The following is a 15,188-nucleotide window of genomic DNA, read 5'->3' as shown; positions in this document are numbered from 1 at the left end:
CTCATGTCCATGCTCAGTAGATGGTCTCATCTCTAGACATTCCATGTGAACATGTTAAAATAGTCCAAACTACCGTCAGACTTGGTGATTTCAAAGTTGTGAAATCAGCAGTGACTGTGTATCATAACTGGTTAGAAAATGTGTCTCACAGCTGGCTCTCTCTTCACTTCTTGTGGGAACTAACATAATAAAGCCTGGGGAGCTTAACAGTCTTCTGTTATACCTTGCTGGGCTTCTAGACTTCACCTCTTACCTTTTGCTCCACGTCTAAGCTTTCCTATGCACTATGGCTACATTAACCTTTCTAAAATATTGCCCAGTACAAGCCCATTACATTAAAGTCTTTAGTTTCTCCTGCTTACAAGTGAAAGCCCATTTCTCAGCCTGCCGCCTGAAGCCACACATTCCCTCCCTGCCCGACTCCTCTTTCACTTTTCCCCTCTGTGAACTCCAGCGGATACATTCGTGCTTCTCCAAGTATATCATCTACTTTTCTCTCTACTTTCGCATTTTACTCCTAGCCTTCTACTTTCTGGTCATACTATTGTGGAAAGAGCATGACTGTAGATAGACTAAAAATGGATTCAGATATAGAATCTACCATTTAATATATGTATGGATATAAATTATTTAATCTCCCTGAGCCTCAATTTCCTCATTGGTAAATTAAAAGGCAAGTGCTAAGAAGATTAAATTGAGGGTAATTTAATTTCACACACTCAACACACACATACACAACACACACATACACACACACACACACACACACACACTTCTGGTAATAGGCATTCGGTTCTCTTTTTTCCTAAATTGCCCTTTTTCTTCTCAATTCTTATCTGAGATCAGACCATACTTCCTTTAAGTCTACATCAGCTTCTCCCTTCTCCATGAGATATAACTTCCATTTTCTCCTGGTCCTGAGCTAGATCTGCCCCTTTACAATTTCTCCAACATTTGTGGACACTCTTTAGCACTAAGCATAGGTTGCTTTGTGGTTTATTTATTGTATGTAGTTAGATATACACCACAATCTGTCTCCCCTGTGAATGAATCGTGAAGGCATAGGTGCCATCTCACACGTGTATACCTCTTTGTATTCCCAGAGGTTTGAGATAGGACACTACAAGTGCTAGAAGCTTAATGAGCATTTGCTCTTGCTGGTGTGATGATGATAATGATGTTACTGGGAAATCTCAAGGGAACCGCTGCATATTTGCACAAAATCAGCTTCATTCCATCTGAGACTTGTGGATGTTTTTGAAGCCAGGACCATATACCAGTACATCTGTACCAGTTACTTCGCCGTTGTACAATCTGATGGTTGTGCCCAGATATCTAGTTGTTAAGTACTTTTTTAAAAATCTCTCTCCACTGTTTATGGTACATTTTCTAATGCAAAAACCCTTATGAATTTATTTTATATACTTATATTTAGTTCTCCTTGGAAAGAATTCAAAACTGCAACTTTCTTTTATTATCTGGTTTGGAAAAGAAATGTGTGATTTCTGATGAATTGTGTGCTATTTTCTAAGAATTTCTCTACCGACACATCTTTTGAACAGAAAGGATTTGTTCCCCAAGTTCTTACTCATGAGCTTTCAATAGACTTCAGATGTGGAGAAGCATTGCCCTCCTCAAATGCGATTTGCAACTGCATTTCATTCACTTTCTTCCCTTTCATGAAATTGAGATGGACGTCTGAGCCAATTAAAAAAAAAAAGTAGATGTGAATTGCATTTATTCTAATAATATTAGATTGCCCTACAAACGTATGCTTGATGCTGTAAGGCAAAATCACATACCTTGGATATTTTTTTTAAGTACAGTGAAAATTAAAACATAGTAGAGAGTAATATTGACTCTGAATAACACAAATGTGGTCTATTTCAAAGTGAGGTAGCTATCTGGAAGAGATTTTCAACTTTGGATTATGTTGGTGCTAATGGTTAAACCTGCATACCTTGTCTTTGATGTTCTGTCCAGGCTCATGTGAAGTAATGGGATTAAAAATAAAGTGTACACCTTTCTTTTGATCTGAGTATCCAAAAGGAAAAATATTTTTTAAAAAGCCTGTCTCCTGCTATAACTTAGCAAATACCACTGCTCCAACAAAACTGATATGATCCTGGGGCTCAGTTCACAGATTTGACAGGTAGCGTACACTAAAAGGTTTTCACAGCCATTGTCCTTTTTCCTGAAGCAATGTCATTCCAGATAGTGCTGTAGAAATGTGGTTTCATACCATCTACAAAAATCAAGGCAAGTTCAATTAATTTTAAGCAACCTCTCTCAAATGACTTGCTTCTCTGGTAACTGATAACAAAGTAGAGGATTTAGGACTATTGGTTAGTTAGCCAGAAAGTGACAACAAAAAGATGCTGGCCTAAGACCTTTACCTTGCTGGGCTACTTTCAGAAAGAACCTGTTTACTACATATTTTCTAATGAGACTTTACTCATCTCCTTGGTTGAGCATACATATATTCACACCCATACAGATTGACACACTTCAAAGACTCTACTCAGTATGGACTCTGTGGTTCATTTCAAAAATGAATGAGTGAGATGTCCAACTATATCCCATTAGAGAAAATAAGAAAGGTTAGGAAGGACAGATGCTTTCCTCAGGTGACCTAAAAAGGCTGGGCTGACCGTGCTTAGAATTTTTTTTTTTTTTTTTTTACTTATTTATTCATGAGAGACATAGACATAGGCAGAGGGAGAAGCAGGCTTCCCAAGGGGAGCCTTATGTGGGACTCAATCTCAGGACCCCAAAATCATGACCTGAGCTGAAAGCAGACATTCAACCACAGAGCCACCCAGGTGCCCGCTTAGAAGCCCTTATCCCAAGTTAGGCATTGGGATGCCTTTATGAAACCCATTGGCCATCTGAATAGATGTTTGAGTGGACAAGTGGCTTTTTCTGCAAACTGTCAGGCCAGGCAAGACTCACCAAAGGAGATGAGTTCAAGTTCTCTTTTCAATCCTTGTGATCTTAGGGACTATGATGAATCCATGACATAAGACCAAAACCAAACTCTTCATGTTCTTTTAAAGACCAGCTTCTCTTCCTCTTTCTGTCTCTGCTTTTGCATTGCAAACATCGTTTGTTCTTGTTCTGTGTGTTTTTTCCTGTAAATAATGCTACTATTTTCTGTTCATCCGGGTTTAAGCTCTCCCACTGGCCGGTGGAATAACATTTAAGCTCCTTAGCATGTCCACAATCTCTCTCATCTTATCTCACTTCTTTCTTACCATTGTCCCTTTCTTCAAGCTGGACTTACCTCTTTCCTCTGTACTTTGTCTAATATTAACCCCAGTGCCTAATATTGCAGCCTAGCCCTTAGTTGTTGTTCTTTTTTTTTTTTTTTTTCTCCACCCCGTAGGCCGCCTATCCTGAAGTGTCATTCATTCTGTTGAAAGCTTCCCTGCAAAAAACATACCGGCCAAAAGGCATCTCCTCTATGAACTCACATAGAGGGTCATTTGTGGCATTCTTGCCATCTCAACAAAGGCCTCACTCCATAGCAGGGCATATTATGTAGCCTTTGTGATTATCTCGCCAGTCTCTTTTTTCCTAGCACTTTTATCCCAGCTCCCCATATACACACAAATCTTGCCCTGGGGAACGACACTCCCAGACAGGTCCTTCTTGTCTCCACCTCCCCATATATTCCCTCATCTGCCTGAACTACATCCTACCTCCCCTCCAGGGCTCACTCTCACTTATCCTACAGAGCCCCTAAGAAGCCTCCTCTAAATTGGTTCCATGCTCCAGCAGGCTCTGGACCCACTCTGATCCTAGCCCTCATTTCACAACACTAAAACTCTCCTTTTCACCTCTTTTATTTACTTCACTAGATCGTGAACTCCTTGAAGTCATGGCCACATCTTGTTTATCACTATATCCACAGAAAAATGCCAAATACAAGACACTAAGGAGATTTGCTAGTAGTAAGAATAGATATGGTGCTTAGAGTCTGTCTTATATTATGGTTCACTGTAACTATTTTCTCTTGGGACATAAGTGTTCTAACAGCATGGGTTATGCTTTATACAGCTTCATTAGAAAAGCATGTCGTATACTATTTGTATACAGCAGATAGTTACAGAATATTTTTCTCGAGTTATTCATTCAGATGAGCATTACTTTTCAAACTGTGCTCTCACAAAACTAGAGTTATTTCACTACTGATGTTATTTCTTAAAATATTTTGAGAAATGTCCTCCGCTAATGATTTAGGAACCACCCAAGAAAACCGGCTTTAGTAGTTATTGTGACCTAAGATATTACTCAACTTAGTCATCACACTTAGTCTTTTGAACTCTAACTTCAGGTTATGAGTTAAAATGTCTCAACCCCCAAATTTAGTAATTTGGGGCATATTTATTATAATAGATTGTGAAATTCCCAAGGGCAGTGACAGTATCTGGCATAGTCAATGAATGAATGATTGAATGGAAAAAAAAAGCACGTGACCACCTCCAGAGACCAAAAATGTACTCACATGTTTCCAATGATACCAACCCAATTGGAGTCCATTTTGGAAGAGAGAAGTTATTACAGTGTATTTCTTTTAGCAAAATGAAAAATAATGATAAATCTGTCTCACTGTCTGAGTCACATCCTGTGTTCTCTGTGTTGGTTAAGGAGCTTTGAGCCACTGACAGGTGTGTCAGTATTTGGGTTTGAGTTCTTGCCATCATCTGATAACTGAGTCCTTTCTTTGAAGTCTCCTTTTTCTGTCCCTCCTGCTTGGGATTCTAGATTTTCACCTACTTAAGCTTCTTTCCTCATAAACTCTTACTTTGCTCCATCCCATGTTTCTTTCTGTTTCTTTTCTTTCATTCCAGTTATTGGATTTTCTGACACCTTACTGCAAGATCCTGTTATCTTTACAGCCATGAACTTTTAGGGTCTTAGTGACATATATAGCTTACTGGCATAGATGCTTTTAGTATATACAGTAGATGAGAGGAGCGTGTCCTTAAAAAAACAACTTGGAGCCCTAAACCTCCAAGTAGGGCAAACAGGAAAAAAAAAGTAACATTGTTTTCTTCTTTTAGAAAGTGGCATAAGTCTAGTGAAATAAATGAACAATGTCAAGTGCAAATTAACTCACGCAGAAACAAGTGATAGTCAAATAGAACAATCGTGAGGCCACAGTTTCTTTAGAACAATAACCATGAGAATTTGTTGTATCCTGAGTGTGATACAGTTACCACTGCTGCCATACACATATGGATGTGCATTTGCACACATAAGCATGTAAAGTTGAAACTGAATATGGGCATTTTCTGCTTTGAACTTTAAGAATACTTTAAAAGTATTCCAAAAGTCAACTTTTATTCCTTTCTTTTGCGGGATATTTAAAGAAAAAAAGGAGTCCATGCAAGTGAAGGGGACATATTTCTTGTATAAGCCTTTGCTATTAGCTATTGAGAATACATAGCCCCTATTTTTATCACTCTGAATGGCATATATTTCTTAAAGTAGACCAGGTTCTCAGCAAGTCAGCCATAGTTTTCCAGAAGTACACAAGTAGCTTCAATGACATTTCATCAAATGGTTTCCAAAGTACACGTTTCTAACAAGGCTACTGAGTCAACTTTAAAAAAATAAGCAAGGGGATCCCTGGGTGGCGCAGCGGTTTGGCGCCTGCCTTTGGCCCAGGGCGCGATCCTGGAGATCCGGGATCGAATCCCACGTCAGGCTCCCGGTGCATGGAGCCTGCTTCTCCCTCTGCCTGTGTCTCTGCCTCTCTCTCTCACTGTGTGCCTATCATGAATAAATAAAAATTTTAAAAAAAATTTAGTTTTAAAAAAATAAGCAAGCCATGTCAATTGAAAGAAGTTTAAGAAAACCAAGGCCAACACTGATCAGTGTATTGGAAATGAATGTTACAGCACTCACTATTGCTTCTTTGCCTTTCTGGTCCCTGTAAACCTCCACTTAAAAATAGGAGTGACCCAAACAGAAACTAGGACAGGACTTGTGGCCATATGGGATGATATCAAGGACATGGTGGCATTACTCCCCAGGTCTGTAAGCAAATGGCATATTTGATTTGTGAATATTTCTTGGAAAATGCATTTTTATTTTCCATTATTGGGTCAGAATAATGATAGTAGAAGACTCCCTAGCCCAAAAGCTTGAAGACATAGTTCTAATCCCTTGACAGAGGCAAAGCTCACAGTCATATCTTTGAGTTATATTTTCTAGGGTAGTGTTCCCTAAAATGTGTTCTCTACATGTAGTTCCATGAAATGCTCCTTTTTAAAAAAAAAAAAAAAAAAAGAAGGGAGAGTACAAGGGGTAGCTGCATATTTTTTCTCCCTATAAATAGTCACAAAGCATATTCTTATTCAAGTCTGAGAATCCCCGAAATAAGTAAATATCTCTAAATTTATTTAATCTAATCTTTATTTAATCTAACTTTTCCAAAACTTAATATTTAACCATAGATGGTGATGATGATAATGATGATGATGATGATGATGCTTTGAACTCATAGAGCATTTATCAAAATCCTGAGGAATTAGTATTTTCTGGAATACCCTTTGAGAAAACATGTGTTTTAGACCTTTGGCTCCCTACTTTAAAAAGAGGGAGTAAAATTAAATAATTTATCTGGCTCCTCTACAATCTCAATTCTGTGGTTCTATAAAAATTTTAATTGTGCAGTCCCCAAAGTCAAAAGTTACATAAATGCCAGGAAGAAGGATGATTTTTTTTTCACACAAGGTAAGTAAAACCAAATATTCTTTACTATGTTTTCTTTACTGTCACATAAATGGTCTCTTTCTATCTTAAGTTCCTTCATACTTTAAAAAAAAATAATACAAAATCCACACCCCATTCCTTTTTTTTTAAAGATTTTATTTATTATTTATTTGAGAGAGAGAGAGCATGAGCTGAGGAAGGGTGAGGGAGAAGCAGACTCCCCGCTGATCAAGGAGCCCCAACAAGGGGTGCTCGATCCCAGAACCCTGAGATCATGACCTGAGCTGAAGGCAGATGCTTAACCAACTGAGCCACCCAGGCATCCCAACATTCTTGATTTTTAATTTAATTTGAATTTAATTTCTATTGAGGTTAAGTTTCCTACATAGCATCAGGTTAAATCTGTTTGTATGGTACATCAACAGGAAAAAATAGCCATCGTTTTTCAAGTCTTTATGAAAGTGTGTATTTTCAAGTCTCGTTGCTGATATTGCCCCCACACTGTAAGTTCCTCAGAGAGCATGAACAGTATCTCTTAATTCTTTTAAATGTTCCATTGCATGCAGTCTTCGGTTCTCTGCAGTTGCTTCTTATTTTTGTACAAGTACCCAATAATGGCTAAATTGCTTAAAAGGAAACCACAACACTTTATCTCATGTTTTTAAATGTTCTACAGGTGTAGGGAGAGTTATATTCTTGTTTTTAAACTGTTGGAGAAGCAAGACATTTGTAGAACTAATACCTACTTACAGAGGAGCAAGCTTTCTCTCTACCTGGGATGGGATACATCGCTGTGCCTCCTATGTCACCGTAACTATGTCATGGCTATGTCATCGTAACTATGGGGTGGAACTCTTAGACTCTTAATTTACCCAAGCACAAAATCTTTTAAGGACGCTTTCCAAACCATTTGCTATCTAATTACCTGCCCCCCTCTCCACTCCTCAATTTAGATGTATAGATCAAATGCTATGAAATGACTCAAAGTAGGAGGGAGAAATCCCTGCCACAGTATAATCATTCCTGCTTATAGAGTTTATATGATGTTCCCAACAATGAATGAATGAATGAATGAATAATAAATAAATAAATAAATAAATAAATAAATAAATAAATATTTTTTACTGGAGAAAGAGGTCAAGAAAAGACATTTCTTGAGCACTTGCCACATGTCAGGCATAGCCATTATAATTTAATTCACAGAAGTGGAGGTATTATCAACATTCTCCTGATAAAGAAACTGAGGCTTAGAGAGACCTTTTTTTTTTTTTTTCTTTTTTTACCAAGGTCACACAGTGAGTGACAGAGTTAAGATTGGAGCCAGTTGCTTCTAATTTCAAGTCTATACTTTTTCTCAAATGGAAGCAGTGGCATATTTTTCTTCTAAAATCATCTAGCAGTCGAAGCGTTGTGTTACAGAAAGGCTTTTAATGAGAACTGAACCGTTGAGTTGTTCTAAGGAGATTTCTATATCCATTTTATCAAATTGCCAAAATTCCAGAATCCTTTTCTCTTTTTGCCTGAATGTATTACATATGTCTAAAAAGGTCTGATAATAAAGTAGAAAATTGTTTTCCTTAGTCATTGATGAGTGTTATATTACAGTTTGAGATGGTTATCTGAAACATGTGTCTGTGGAATACTGTATGTACAATTTCAGAAGAACAGTTCTTCAAAGTTTAAATCAGAACAGAGTGGCCCAAGGGCATTTGTTTGTTTGTTTTTTGCCCCGTCCCTGCAGCCCTGAACATCTCCTTCTGGCTTGTGTGGCATATGTGCTGCCATCCCCAGAGCCCTCTGGTTTGGGTGCACACACCCCTCCCAGGCCTGGAGTGAAGGGTGAGGGGACGGGGGCACACACAGAGAGTGCCCATGCCATTATGTTCCCATCAGCACTGAAGGACAGCTGCTTACGAGTAGGCGGTAAATATCTTCTATTCAGTTTTTTGCAAAAATATGTTGAGATGAAATCCATATAGCATAATGGGTGGCTCAGCAGTTGAGCGTCTGCCTTTGGCTCAGGGCATGATCCTGGGGTCCTGGGATCGAGTCCTGCATCGGGCTCCCTGTGTGGAGCCTGCCTCTCTCTCTGCATGTTTCTCATGAATAAATAAATAAAATCTTAAAAAAAAAAAGAAATTCATATAGCATGAAATATAACCATCTTAAAGTGAATAGTTCACTTCTGACTGGTTCCAGAACATTTCCATCACCAGAATGGAACCTCTTCCCCTCTAAGCACTTTCTTCCCATACTTCCCTCGCCCCAGCCCTGGCGGCCACCAGTCTGTGTTCTGTCTCTATGAATTTATCTATTCATCAAAATGGAATCATACATGTGACTTTAGTGTCCTGCTACTTTTCCTTTAGCATGATGTTTTCAGAGCTCCCCCATCTGCCATTGTGTATCAATACTCCGTCCCTTTTTATGGCTGAATAGTGTTTCAGAGTATGTCTGTGCTACTACCATTATGTATTCATTTATTTACTGATGGACATTTGGGCTGCTTCTACTTAAAGGGTATTGTTTGAAAATTATATGAACTGTGATTACCCCCCAGAAAGCTTATAGCTGCAGACGGAGCATCATAGGGCTGAATCAGATGTTAACCTGCCATTAAGGTTCTTTTTGATGCTAGGCTCACTGAAATGCATTGTTATGCTACTTTGCTGTGATATACAGTGTATGTGGGTTATATGCCCTATGCCAAAACTAGCTTTTAGATGTAATATGTACTTATTTATGATGTTTTTGTGTTCAGTACTGAACTTGGGAGAATTTTACAATGTCTGTTTGGAGAGCTTAGGTTAGAGATGCAAAAATAAGTCCTCCCAAAAGCTCTAGTAACCAAAAGCGTTAAGTATACTCTTCTGTCAATTAATGAAGAAAAGCTATTGAAAACATTAAATTATCTGGCATGTCTACATATATAATAATTATGCAGCCAAGGCTTTTCCTTTTGAAACAATTTATACATTACATAAACCTAAGTTTCTCATCCAAGTATCATTTCAAGAGAGGCAAGTTTAAATAATGGAGGCAATGGGGAAACATAATATTACGATAATGTTCTTTGGTGCGGTTTGGAGGGTTTTAGGAAACATTTGGAACTATTTTTCTCATAAAGTCACTTAACTATTGAAGTGTTATGATAGCATTTCCCTCTGCGTTGTATACAATACAAAAGAGTCCAGTTAAAGGAGACAGCAATTCTAAATATCCTGATTAGAGGGATTTCCACTAACCAGGAAATTACATGCTCTGGAATCCTGGTATTAGTTTAATACAGAGATGCAGCAAAATAAGGCAGGGCCAGGTGATTTAGGGAGTCCCCTTCACTTTCAAATATCCATTTCTTTGCAGCTTCATTTAGCAAATCTACATTAGACTTTCTGGAATGGATGGAAAAGGACCTGAATTTTCAGAATAAATATTCTCTAGTTAAATTGATGTCATATTTTGTTGAGGAATATTTCTAACTAGATTATAAGCTGATACTTCTCTCGAAACTGCTCTGATGAAGAAAATGTTTAAACTTTTCTTACACCATTATTATTGGCCTCTTTGAAACTTGACAGATATGTGCCTCAAAGGTTCTAAACATCTGTCAAGTGTTAACTTAAATTAAGTTCCCTTGTGGATTGATAACCATTATGTTCTTTGCATTTGACGTATAGATACTCACTGGTGATTGTTTCTTATTATAAAATAGCTATAGCCTTTTTATAAATTTAAATTGTAACAGCGATTAAAATGTAATGCATTTTTAAGGTATATAATCTGTTGAATAAGAAAATGAAAGCCATTTCATGTGTGCTTTTAAGAAGTATAGAATATTTTTGTTATATTGGAGCTTAAAAACCATTTCTGTTGAGGGTTGCAGTGCTATCTATTATTACGGATGACTAGAGGCTATGGCTAAGCTATACATCAGAATGAATAAATTTCCTTGTCAGTGAACGTTGGGAAAGTACTTGAGAGACCAACCTCAAGAAAAGGGAATTTGTTTCAGGCTGTCACTGAAGTGGTCATTTCCAACTCCCTCCCCTTCAAACAAAAATGAAACAGAACAAAACAAAACAGTGGCTCTGGCACCAGGTAATTTAAAGGAAAAACAGGAACCCGGAGAATAACATTGACTTTAATTGAACTCCCCTTAAACATGAAGCATAGTACTTTCGGGAGGGTGGAATGAGGATCATCAGCAACCTCAATTAAACTAGTCGGGCTATTTTTCCATTTCCACATAGAATTTTTGGAGGAGATGGGATCTCAAGCTGAGCACGGCATCCAGCAACCAGCATCTCTCATGGTCTTGCAACCTTAACTAGAAAGTGTGGCCTAAGACACAGGCCACAAGTCTCCGAATAACAACTTGAAAACAAACGATTAACTGTTTCAGTTCCAGGGGCCACACTACAAAAATGAGCAGAATAGAATCACCCTTGGAGCTTAGAGGCTGGCACACCAGGCAGTGGTGTGCGGTGCTGTGTGTGCATGCGGATGAAACACCCAGCCTCGCTGGGGCGAGGGGATCAAAAGCCCAGAAGCCAGACTGGCGTTGCTATGTCCAGGCCTCTGTTCTCACTTGGTAAGGGATCAAAAGAGTAATCCTAGACTCTTTCATTGGTGGGTACCTAGTGGTCATTGTTCATACAATTTACTGTAGAAAGATCCAAAATGAGATTTCCTCAGTATAGCCGTTCACCCCAATGCTACCCTCTTGAACAAGGAACAAGCAGCAGAAAACGGGTAGACTCCCTGACTGTAGAACCCCGGGGGTTCGAAGACCTTCTCTTCTTAGCTTTGTTCTGCATGCACATGGTCTGCACTCATACCGCACTTCCCACGCCATCTTTCCCGGGGGATAATACCTATCTGTTCTCAGATTTGCGTATACCAAATTCTATTTACTCTCCATATTTTTCCTCTGTTGCTAAGAGTTTCATGCTGCTAAGTGGCTGCTTTCTTTCAAGTTCCTGATCATTTCCACATCCCCTCCTCACCCCTCCATCTCTAATTGTCTGATTTAAGTCCAGAAAAGTAGTTTCCCTACTTGCTTCATCTGCCTTTTTAGAGCTTAAACTCTTAGCAAAGTGAGTCAAGAATGTATCCAATATTGTGTTTTTGCCAAGCAAGCCTTCCAGATGGTGTCCTCATGGTTGAAGTCCCCCACTACTTCCTGTTACTTCTGTGCCTGTTCTGTAGTCTCTCTTACCAAACCGTGCCCTCTACCTGGCCTGGCAGTCAGGAGTGCACTTACAATAAGAAATATAGACACACATACACATATGCATGTTTATAATCTACAAGACAATTATTACGGTCCTGGTAATGTACGTAGCTCTCTACTTTGAGCAAATCTTTTTCTCTTGGATGAAGCTTTCCTTTAGGCCAGGACTTGCTCTTAATAATAGCACTAATATTAAAAAGCTAGTATTTATTAAGTGATTGCTATGTGCCACATTCCATACTAGGTTATTGCTCGCTATGACTTCATTTGATACAAAATATACTAACAGTAATTCTTATGGTGGAGATATAATCCTCTCCATTTTAACTATGAAGACATCAAGGCTTGGGGAAGTAAAGTAACTTGCTTGCCAAAAGCTGCACCATCATAAGTGAAAAGCCCAGGATTTGAACCCAGAATCCTAATACTTCAATGCTTGCATTCTCTCTCTCTCTCTCTCTCTCTCTCTCTCTCTCTCTCTCTCTTTTAAGAGCAATGATATGACTATAGTGCCTCAGAGGCAAGGAGAGGGAGAAACCAACAGGCTGAAGGTGGGGGAAAGTCTAGAGTGCTGTGTAAAAGATAGGAAGGTCTTTGCACGCCCATTGCAGAATAAGAGGAGATTCTCAATAGATTGTTCTTTTTCTTTCTCCCTTGGGCTTCCTGAGCTTCCCAAAGCTTTTCAGGATGATGTCATATAACACAGCATAAGCATTATGGATCTCCATGATCATCAACCCAATGTCCCAGGACTCTGCCTCATGCAGAGCTTGTGCACCAGCTGCCAGTAGTCACCCACATGGGGCTGCTTGACTGCCTTGGTAACAGCATCGGCCCCCTTAGAGAAGTACTTGGAGATGTGGGTGTGGAAGCCTTCCAGCTTAGTGCGAAGGTGTGCACACACACTTTCCCTGGACAGCCACTCCAAAATTATTCCCATCCTCGATCTGAGGTATCTGTAGCTGCAACCAGGTGGTGACCAGATTGAGCTGCTCCATGACATCCTTGATCTCAGGCTTTAGACATTAAACAGGGACCACAATCTTATCTTAGTTCCCGGGGCCACTGCGAGGACCTTTGTCTTCATCTTCCCCTTTCTTCTGTTCATCTTTGTTTTCTCTCATCTGCTGTTTCTTCCACTCAGCCTTCTCATTCTTCTTGACTGGATCAGGCACTGGGATGTCCAGTGGGGCCTTCAGATTGCTCAGGTTGGCTTCATGGAGAGTTGGCTCCTTTAAAAAATGCATCCACTTCAGGGGCGCCTAGGTGGCTTGATCAGTTAAGTCTCTGGCTCTTTTTTTTTTTTTTTTAGGATTTTATTTATAAAAAAAAAAAAAGATTTTATTTATTCATGAGAGAGAGAGAGAGAGAGAGGCAGAGAAACAGGCAGAGGGAGAAGCAGGCTCCACGCAGGGAGCCTGATGCAGGACTCCATCCCGGGACTCCAGGATCACGCCCTGAACCGAAGGCAGACGCTAAACCACTGAGCCACCCAGGGGTCCCCAGTGTCTGGCTCTTGATTTCAGCTCAGGTCATGATCTCAAGGTTGTGAGATTGGGTCCCATGTCAGGTTCCATGTGGAGCCTACTTGAGATTCTCTCTCTCCCTCTGCCCCCTCCTGCATTCATTCTCTCTCTCTCTCTCTCTCTCTCTCCTCCCTCCCTCTCAAAAAAAAAAAAAAATGCATCCAACTCAGAAGTCTTGGGGAGATAAGGTTCTCCCTACAGGTTCTCTGTCTTGGTATACAGTCTTCACAGAACACATCCACCTTGGCTTGGGCTTCAGGCTTATCCCTCAGTGTGGCCATGGCCAGGGCAGGGAACCTGGTGTCCCATGAGGAGCAGAATGGGCATCGAGACAGGAAAGTAAAAGCAGTGCTCACCACCCGCGTGGCCTTCCTGGGCAGCAGGGAGTCAACAGTTAGTACTTGCTCCGTAGTTAGTACCTGCTTGCCTTTGCCTGTTCCCTTGCAGTACCTTAGAAGTGAATCATACCCTTTAAGAGCATACCGTCCTGCATAAAAATTCCAAGTTAAATCAATCTCGTTCAACCTTGTGTGTTGGCATACAGACCTCATAGTCGCAAAGTTTTCATCCTAGTCGGTTTCCCTTTTTTTTCCCTGAAATTGTCTGGGCATGTTTACCGCTTGCTCCTTTGTTTTATCCCCCATGGTTTCCAGTTTTATGATTGTCTCTGAGCATTTTCCTCCCTCTTCCCTGTCCAAAATTTAGCTTAGAGGCTTCTTGATGATACTGGGAAATGAAAGATAGTCTTTCCTACCTTCATGTAAAACACTTTCCTAATGTATTCTTTCCTTTGTTGGAGTTCATAAAACCAACTCTTAGCACTGTCCATGTGGCCACCTGTTTGCTCCTTATATCTCACTTTTGCTTTTAGGGTTATAACCTTTCCTTTAAAGAAGAGATAACCACCACTCATCAATACCACCCCTCCCCCATCCTCCCTACAACTATACCCTCCTCCCCAAGTCCTTGAATTTTCTTCCTAGATGGCGGTTACAGTAGTTCTCCCTTCTGGTGGCACATAAGAATCACCTGGTATAAACAAATACCAGTGCCCAGGGACTATCCCAAATCAGTTGAATCAGAGTTGTTGGGAGTGGGTCCTAGATATTTAAAACTCCCCGAGTGCTTTAAAACTTCTGATTTGCATCCTCATTAAGAATCACAGCATTATGAACTTTGTCTGGCAGTAGCATTCATTCCCACTGCATTGAACAGAAGTGGGTACATTTTATGAATCTTGGCAGGCTCCATCTCCTACTAAGATTCATGCTGTAGGAAGACAACGTGCCTCTTACTTAGCTTGGCTACAGCTTTGTTCACAGCCATGAACAAGTTCCATGAGGATTCTTTTCTGCCTGCAATTAGTAACAGCATTGTGCCTACCTCCTAAGGTCTGAGAATACTCCTAGAGCTTTGTGGTATATCTGCAATCACCCTCCACGGAGAGCCCAGCACCTTTGGTGTACTTCCAATTGCACACTTGTCTTCCTGTCTCTCTTGGCATGTATTCTTTTGCTGACTCTTCTCTTTTCATTCATTTTCCTCTCTTTTCTTAACATCTTTTTCTTTCGGATTCCCTTCTAAGATCTTTTTGTGCTTCCGTTATAATCTAGGTCAGAGAGATGTCCTAAGGTCTATTCATCTTCTCTAGCAGGAAACAAACTAGCATCTAGAGTAGACTCAACCAAGGCAGGAACACAAACAAA

General features: G+C 39.9%; 1 protein-coding gene and 1 pseudogene across 14 annotated transcripts in view; one reads left to right on the top strand and one right to left on the bottom strand.

The window, feature by feature from the left end:
- The window catches only part of GTDC1 (glycosyltransferase like domain containing 1), a 393,447-nt gene that overhangs the window by 285,187 nt on the left and 93,072 nt on the right, over nt 1-15,188 (top strand). The window lies entirely within an intron of this gene.
- Nucleotides 12,583-13,763, bottom strand: LOC112649189 (proteasome activator complex subunit 1-like; annotated as a pseudogene).

This window comes from Canis lupus, chromosome 19, assembly GCF_003254725.2.
Source record: "Canis lupus dingo isolate Sandy chromosome 19, ASM325472v2, whole genome shotgun sequence".
NCBI lineage: Eukaryota > Metazoa > Chordata > Mammalia > Carnivora > Canidae > Canis > Canis lupus.
This window is presented reverse-complemented; position numbering and strand designations above follow the sequence as displayed.